This window comes from Pristiophorus japonicus, chromosome 14 (assembly GCF_044704955.1).
Source record: "Pristiophorus japonicus isolate sPriJap1 chromosome 14, sPriJap1.hap1, whole genome shotgun sequence".
In the NCBI taxonomy this organism is placed as follows: Eukaryota; Metazoa; Chordata; class Chondrichthyes; family Pristiophoridae; genus Pristiophorus; species Pristiophorus japonicus.
Window position 1 is genome coordinate 9,521,861 of NC_091990.1, and position 9,274 is coordinate 9,531,134.

The window sequence follows — 9,274 nt, forward strand, 5'->3', positions numbered from 1 at the left end:
GCCGACTCCGGTGGCCAAAATGAAAGGGTGTCACAAAAATGTTCCGTTGCATGGAGAGAGATTTAGGGCAGCAAGATCACCCCTGATGTGGGCATTGTTGAAACCAACAGGGCATCTGAGTTCAGTGTATTGTGGGATCATCTGTACGGCATTTCGGCATCAAGTTGACACTTCCTGCTTGTTTTGTTTTTCTAAAGTCACAGCTCGTTCCACCAGATCGGTTTGTATGTTTGGCCTGATAGTTCTGTGTTATTTTCATTCACACAAACTAATAACCCGTCAGTTAGACCAACGTCTTCACAGCTTGCCTGAACAGTGAGGTCAAAATATCCACAAACCGGCAAAATAATTGATCCTCTTGCTGACTGATTTTTATTGCAACAATATTGCAAAATTAAATTTTCTAAGAAATGAAGACTTGCGTTTAAACGCTGCCTCTCACCACCTGAGAACGTCCAAAGCGCTTTATAGTCGAAGTGCTTTTGAAGTGTCGTCACTGTTGTAATGTAAGAAACACAGCAGCTAATTTGCGCACAGCAAGCTCCCACAAACAGCAATGTGATAATCACCAGATAATCTGTTTTAGTGATGTTAGTTGAGGGATAAATATTGGCCCTAGGACACCAGGGAGAACTCCCCTACTCTTCTTCGAAATAGTGCCATGGGATCTTTTATATCCACCTGAGACGGTTTAATGTCCCATCCAAAAGACTGCACCTTTGCCTCAGCACTGCACTGGAAAGCTTGCTTAGATTTTTTGCTCAAGTCTCTGGTATGGGACTTGAACCCTCAACCTTCTGACTCTGAGGCAAAAGTACTACCCATTGAGCCACAAATTCTTCTTTGTCACTGGGATTGAATTTTTCTCTAATCTAAGCCACTTATTTAATTGCTATTATACTGTCAGCTCCCAATGTGCTGGTCCCAGACAGCTCACAGCAATACCAAAGGTTACTAATATTTATGTCAGATTCACTATGGAACTCCCTCCCAAACAGCACCTTCACCACCCAGACTTGAGAGGTTTAAGAAGGCAGCTCACCAGTGCCTCTAGGATGGGCAATAAATGCTGGCCTTGCCAGTGTTGCCCACATCCCATTTGAAACTGAGATGAGGAGAAATTTCTTCTCTCAGAGGGTGGTAATTCTGTGGAATTCGCTGACTCAGAGAGCTGTGGAAGCTGGGACATTGAATAAATTTAAGATAGAAATAGACAGTTTCTTAAACGATAAGGGAAGAAGCAGTTATGGGGAACGGGCAGGGAAGTGGAGCTGAGTCCATGATCAGATCAGCCATGATCGTATTAAATGGCGGAGCAGGCTCGAGGAGCCGAATGGCCTACTCCTGCTCCTATTTCTTATGTTCGTATGTAAGATTTAATGTTTTTAAACTATAGCTGGCAGCTTTTTCCTGGGTGTCCTGGTTAGCAGCAAGAGCTGCCCATCGAAAGGCGGCGGTACTGGTGACTATAGAAGCGGATTTAGGGAAGGAGTGTCTAGACTGGGAATGTAGCGTTTTACATCTTTTATACTTCATTTCAGTAACAAGCGCTCCCAGGTCAGGTAGAGCACAGGTTAATGTTTCACCGTGCTATCCCGTTCAATCCCTGAATATCCCATAAGAAATAAAAACTGGGCCCGGTATAAATTATCTACTTAGTAAATGTAATTTGTTTTTGACAGCATGATAAAAAAAACTGAATTAAAGAAAATCTTTTGTTGGGTTATTGAGATTGCTAGCGAAATCCTTGTTGTAATTGGAAACTTCATAACATTACAGTCATGCTATGCTGAGCGAGTCGTACAACAATGAACAACGCACACAGCCTATGTTTTAAAAGATCGAAATTCAAGTATATTTGAGATAAAAAGCAAAATTGAATGCTGAAAAATGAAAATAAAAATACATAATGCTGAAATAGTCTTTAAGACTGCAGCGATTTATCTATGAGGACCACGACCTTCTCAGAGCATCTCGGAAAAGGCACTAATCGCGGCCTTACCCACATCTCGATACCAGGTACAAAAATGAATCAAAAAGGCTAATGAAATGTTGGCTTTTATATCAAGAGGGTTGTAATATAAAAGGGAGGGCTCTGGTGGGAATTGTAGTACAAAATTACTGGAATCCATCCTGAGGGACAGCATAAACCTTCATTTAGAAAGGCACAGATTAACCAAGGACAGTCAGCATGGATTTGTTCAGGAAGGTCGTGTCTGACTAACTTGATTGAGTTCTTTGAGGAGGTAACAAGGAGGGTCGATGAGGGCAGTGCGTTTGATGTAGTTTACATGGATTTAAGCAAGGCTTTTGACAAGGTCCCACATGGCGGGCTGATCATAAAGGTAAAAGTCCATGGGATCCAAGGTAGAGTGGCAAATTGGATCCAAAATTGGCTCAGTGGCAGGACGCAATGGGTAATGGTTGGCGGATGTTTTTGCAATTGGAAGGCTGTTTCCAGTGGGGTTCCACAGGGTTCAGTCCCTTACTTTTTGTAATATATATTAATGGTTTAGACTTAAATGTCAGGGGCATGATAAAGAAATTTGCAGATGATACAAAAATTGGCCGTGTGGTTGACCATGAGGAAGAAAGCTCTAGACTGCAGGAAGATGTCGATGGACTGGTCAGTTGGCCAGGAAAGTGGCAAATGGAATTCAATCTGGAAAAGTGTGTGGCAATGCATTTGGGGAGGGGCAACAAGAAATGGGAATACACAATAAATGGGAGGATACTGAGAGGTGTAGAGGAACAGAAGGACCTTGGAGTATATGTCCACAGATCCTTAAAGGTAGCGGGACAGGCCGATAAGATAGTTAAAAAGCCATATGGAATGCTTTCCTTTATCAGCCGAGGCATAGAATACAAGAGCAGGAAAGTTATGCTAGAACTAGTTATGCCACACTAGTTAGTCCACAGCTTGAGTACTGCGTGCAGTTCTGGTCACCACATTACAAGGAGGATGTGATTGCATTAGAGAGGGCACAGAGGAGACTTACAAGGATGTTACCAGGACTGGAAAACTTTAGCTGTGAGGAAAGATTGGATAGGAAACTTATGAAAATATTACCGATGTCCACTGTGCACTTCAGTTCCTGCAGGAATGCTGATGGGCCCAATGTGTATGTCCAGCATTTTCTATTTTTATCACAATAGATTAATTGTTCTGTTTATCATTGTCAGTTACTCTGGTTTCTTTAGCAAAGTTTAAGGGAGAGAATTATCAGGAATTTCTGCTTACTGAAATCGGAAATTCATAAAGGTAAAGGTAACCGTAGAGTTACCTTTACCTTTATCAGTTACGCCCGCCCCTCGAGGAGGGATTGTCGGTACCAATTTGCTGGGAGCAAGTAACCGATAAATTTTCCACATATGAGAATGTTTGTCTTTACAAAACATGTAGCCACGTGCAGGTGTTGCTAAATACTGGCTACGCCCCTGCAAACTATCAATGTTACTGTGCCTCAGCTAACCCACCCCTCTGCCGCGGACCAAGTACAACAAGCTAATCAGTAAAATAAAGGCCATTGAAATTTAGCTGCAAGAACATTGAAGAAGTGAAACATAATGGGCTATTCTGTCCATTACGGCTCACCTTATGGTAACATATCTCTACCATTGCAGCATATTTGCCCATTATTTGAGAACGTAGTGTAGTGGTTACCTACTGGACTAGTAATCCAGAGTAAAGCAAGATCCCAAGATGAGAAAATAAAAAATAGACTGAACATTTTTTTTAAAGATTGTTTTGCATCTGCAACAAAGTATGAGATTTGAAATATGAGGTTGGAGAGCGATATATGTTCGAGTGAATCTCGCTTGGCTCTGCTGATGGTAGGTTTCATAAAGACAGGAACAGTGTACAACGTATTCTGCTGCTAACATCCAGATGTATGTCTCTTTAAGGCTGCAAGATACAATTGCTCTTTGTTCTTGAAGTGAGCACTGGTTTCCCTTACAGGTCAGGCTGCCGATCAGAACACTGGCTTGGATTCTGCAAAGGTCAGTTAATAAACTGTAGATCTGCTGGGGCAGATTTCCCTGTTCATGTGCGTGGACAAACCACCTCAGCTGGATACAATACATAGAAGAAAGTCATGTAGGGATGATTGTGTCTCACCTCTTGACTCCCCAAAGCCTTTCCACCATCTACAAGGCACAAGTCAGGAGTGTGATGGAACACTCTCCACTTGCCTGGATGAGTGCAGCTCCAACAACACTCAAGAAGCTCGACACCATCCAGGACAAAGCAGCCCGCTTGATCGGCACCCCATCCACCCGCCTTCAACATTCACTCCCTCCACCACCGCGCACCGTGGCTGCAGTGTGCACCATCTACAATCTGCACTGCAGCAACTCGCCAAGACTTCTTCGGCAGCACCTCCCAAACCCGCGAACTCTACCACCTAGAGGGACAAGGGCAGCAGGCGCATGGGAACACCACCACCTCCACATTCCCCTCCAAGTCACACACCATCCTGACTTGGAAATATATCGCCGTTCCTTCATTGTCGCTGGGTCAAAATCCTGGAACTCCCTCCCTAACAGCACTGTGGGAGCACCTTCACCACACGGACTGCAGCGGTTTAAGAAGGCGGCTCATCACCACCTTATCAGGGCAATTAGGGATGGGCAATAAATTCTGGCCTTGCCAGCAACGCCCACATTCCATGAACAAATTAAAAAAATAAGGGAACCCAGCCATTATTCCATCCGCTAATTCAAATGGACAGAAAATGGGGCAGCCTCCATTAAAAGTGCGCTATCTGTCTCACCCAATTTTACTCCCTGCACTGTGTTCAGGTGATCCAATACTAACAGGATAATCTGTCCTTCCGGTATTATACAGAAATTTGCATTGACCCATGGAATGTTAATATATAATCATAGAATCATACTATACAAAAGCAGGACATTTGGCCCATCGTGGCTCTGTGAAAGAGTGATCCAATTAGTCCCCCTCCCCCAGCTCTTTCCCCACAGCCCTGCAATTCTTTTCCTTTTCAAGTATTTATCCAATTCCAAAATATAAATTAGATAGATTTGACATAAGAATCAGCCTGGGGTTTTTCAGCTATTTCCTATTAATCTCCATATTTCACCTTGCCAATCTTCAGTTAGTTAGTCCAGGCTGGTAACAGGGAACAGCTGGCATTTAAAGTTAGGGTGATTGTGCCTCACACAGGAAGGGTTAGGATTAGGGTTATGGTTATGGTTAAGGTGATTGTGCATTTAGGGTTAGGGTTAGGGTTAGGATTAGGGTTAGGATTAGGGTGATTGTGAATTTAGGGTTAGGGTTAAGGTTTGGGTTAGGATTAGGGTTAGAATTAAGGTTAGGTTTAGGGTAATTGTGCCCCATACAGGAAGGGTTATAGTTAGGGTTATGATTAGGGTTAGGGTTAGGATTAGGGTTCGGATAAGGGTTAGAGTTAGGATTAGGGTTAGGGTTAGGATTCGGGTTAGGTTTAGGGTTAGGATTATGGGTAGGATTCGGGTTAGGGTTAGGGTTAGAGTGATTGTGAATTTAGGGTTAGGGTTAAGGTTTGGGTTAGGATTAGAGTTAGGGTTAGAATTACGGTTAGGTTTCGGGTGATGTGCCCCATACAGGAAGGGTTATGGTTCGGGTTATGATTAGGATTGGGGTTAGGATTGGGATTAGGGTTAGGGTTAGGATTAGGGTTAGGGTTATGGTTTGGGTTCGGGTTGGGATTAGGGTTAGGATTCGGGTTAGGGTTAGGATTAGGTTTCAGGTTGGTGTTAGGGTTTCTGTTAGGATTAGGGTTCGGATTAGGGTTAGGGTTAGGATTAGAATTAGTGTTAGGATGAGGGTTAGATTTAGGGTTCGTATTCGAGTTATGGTTAAGATTTGGTTTAGGGTTGGGGTTTGTGTGATTTCACATCATACAGGAAGGAAGGCGGTCAGTGCAGAGGGACCTGCTGGAGCCGACATCCATGAAAACAACCAGTGCAAAAAGAGCATTCATTGGTGAGATGTTATTGTACTTTGAGAATTGTACAGTTGCGTGTTTGCTTTAGCATGAAGAGAGTCGGTGCTGATAAAGGGACATCAGACTTTGTGTTTTTAGTGGTCGGTTTGCACCGCCCCGGGGCTCCCAATTGTTTTATAATTGCAAGGAGCAGCCGGTGAAATTGTGCACTTTCCCAATAATAGCGCTCAGTTATGACAAATGGATGTTTGATTTAAACAGGCTGCTTTGGGCACTGGTTCAGAAACAGTCAGTGGCAATCCAGCGATCCAAGAACGCTATCAGTCAGTCAGTTACATTGGATGCAATCATTGGCTCCTTGGCGGATCTGAAACATTCTTCCGGCCGGGCCAGAAGTCGACCTCCTGATAGAGTTTTTGGATTACTCAACCCTGCAGTAAATTTCCACACTGGAGACCTCGAAAACGTCTCTCTTGTTGAAGCTGCTGCCAGCGCATATTGAACTTCGCCCAGGAGTTTTGAAGTTAGGAAATGCAAATGGCGAAGGTGGTCGGTCTTTCTGTGGGGCTCCCCCCCCGCCCCGCCGCATATTCTGTCTTGTCAGGGGGCGAGTTCATGCAAACTCTCTCCTCCCTCACAAACTAGCAGTAGCAGAAATATAGACCTCGACAAATGATGGTGTGAATGGAAAGGCAAGCAGTGTAGGCTGATGTTGGGAAATCTGAAATTAAAAACAGGAAATGCTGCAAAAACTCAGCAGGTCAGGCAGCATCTGTGGAGAAAGAAACAGACGGTGCTTGATCTACTGAATATTACCAGCATTTTTTATTTTAGAAAGGGAATTGGATAAATATTTCAAGGGGAGATGAGCAGGGCTCTGGGAAAGAGCAGGGGAGAGAGAGCCTCTTTATGTGCTGTATTATTCTATGATTCTGTTGATTTCTATTAAGATTGAGTTTTGTCATGTGCAGCATATCAGTGTGCAGTGTGTGCAGTGTTACAACCACAGCCTCACGTGGATTAATAACCATCTGAGTCAAGCCGCCTTAAGTCCCCGATGAATGAATGGAAGCTGTGTCAGAAAAGCCGGTTAAACGAAGGGATCATCGTCATCATCATAGGCAGTCCCTCGGAATCGAGGAAGACTTCTTTCCACTCTTAAAATGAGTCCTTATGTGGCTGAACAGTCCATTACGGAACCACAGTCCCTGTCACAGGTGCGACAGATAGGCGTTGAGGGAAGGGGTGGGTGGGACAGGTTTGCCGCATGCTCCTTCCGCTTGATTTCTGCATGCTCTCGGCGATGAGACTCGAGGTGCTCAGCGCCCTCCCGGATGCTCTTCCTCCACTTAGGGCAGTCTTTGGCCAGGGACTCCCAGGTGTCGGTGGGGATGTTGCACTTTATCAGGGGGGCTTTGAGGGCCTCCTTGAAATGTTTCCTCTGCCCACCTTTGGCTCGTTTGCCATAAACGAAGGGAGGGAAGCCACTGAATACAGTACAAATTACATCTCATATCTGGATTTTTTAACATTAATTTGCGTCTTCTTCGGTTTTTATATATTGTATTGACCGAGCTACTTTCAAACTGATTGGTTCTATGGCGTTTTCTTCAGAAACTGCATTAACAAGATTATAAACCCTGCCAAGTGACCCATTTTTAAAATCTCTGTTCAAAATAAACCTAAATGTGAAATTCAGGTGTGTAACTGGGTTTGTGATCAGTCTCACACTTTTATCAAATATCTGTCTTTCACAGTCTCCAATGCAATAAACAAGTTGGCAGGAAACAGTATAAAAGCAGGGTCAATGCTGGAAACTGCTCGGGTGAAGTTGCCCCTCCCGATAAGGCCTCTGATCGCCTGAAAACGGCGGCCACGGTGTGGAATGGCCGGTGAGTCTCTGCAGAGGGGCTGCCATTTTGTTCAAATTGCCCTTCCTCAGTGCAGTGTCCTGGGCCGCTCCGCACATTACTGCACCACGGCGTGTATGCACCGACCCCGTGCCGACCCCTTACCGACCACCGGGGACCCCCTCGCGGAATTGCCCCGCAGAAAATTGCCCTGTGGGAGTGGCACTGCCACCGGTTGGTGCCCCCGACTGCTTCTGCCATCGGTACTCTCTCTGTGGCTGGGTGGCCCGGCCGCCCTTAAAGGGGAGGGCGCACTGCCGTGGCCGCCATGTCATTTTTTTTTTTGTCGGCCCAACTGCCAGGTTGGGCCGACAATTATGGCCACGGGCTTGGCCGGGCTGCCAACAGGCAGACCAGCACCTCCTCTTGGGTGCCAGGCCGTTGGCCCAGCCGAAACCCTCCCTGGTGGCCCAGTGTTTGCCAATAAAGTGACCGCAGGGATCGCAGCGGCCCTCCCCTTTAACTGAGGGGGAGAAATGCTGTGACACGTCAGCGTGATGACATCATCAGCACTCCGCTGATGACTGCCAGCCTCGGATACTCCATCCCGCCCCCACACTGCCCTGTCCCCACTCCACCCTGCCCCCACTTCCGCCCCCATGATGAAGTGTCTTCCGCCCCGCTCCAAAATAATCCCCGAAATGCTGAATTTTGATGGTTACGTCGCCCCAGGCATTAGGGCAGCCAAAACACATCAAGGCCGGTGCCCCTCATTTCGGGTGGTGGCCGATTTTGGCTCTGAGAGCAATTAAGTTCCACCGTTTGACACAATAATGTTTGGTACAGAACTGGTTAACTACCAGTTAACTAATATCTCGCTGTAAGGCCGTTTGCAAATACAATGAACTGTAACCAAGAACAATTCACCAGTCTTTCGGTGCTCACTCATCCCCAGGGGTCAGCCTGAGATCCTCAGGGGTCAGTCTGAGGTCCTGGGGTGAGTCTAAGGTCCCCAGGGTCAGTCTGATGTCCCAGGGGTCAGTCAGAGGTCCCAGGGTCAGTCTAAGGTCCCCAGGTGTCAGTCTGAGGGCCCCAGGGGTCAGTCTGAGGTCCTCGGGGGTCAGTCTGAGGTCCCCAGGGCAGTTTGAGATCCTCAGGGGTCAGACTGAGATCCCCAGGGGTCAGTGTAAGATCCCAGGGTCAGTCTGAGATCCCCAGGGGTCAGTGTAAGATCCCAGGGTCAGTCTGAGGTCCCAGGGTCAGTCAGAGGTCCCAGGGTCAGCCTGAGATCCCCAGGGTCAGTCTTGAGATCCCCAGGGGTCAGTGTAAGATCCCAGCGGCGGGCTGAGGTCCCAGAGTCAGTCTAAGGTCCCCAGGGGTGAGTTTAAGATCCCAGGGTCAGCCTGAGGTTCCCCGGGGTCAATTTAAGATCCCAGGGTCAGGCTGAGGTCCCAGGGTCAGTCTAAGGTCCCCAGG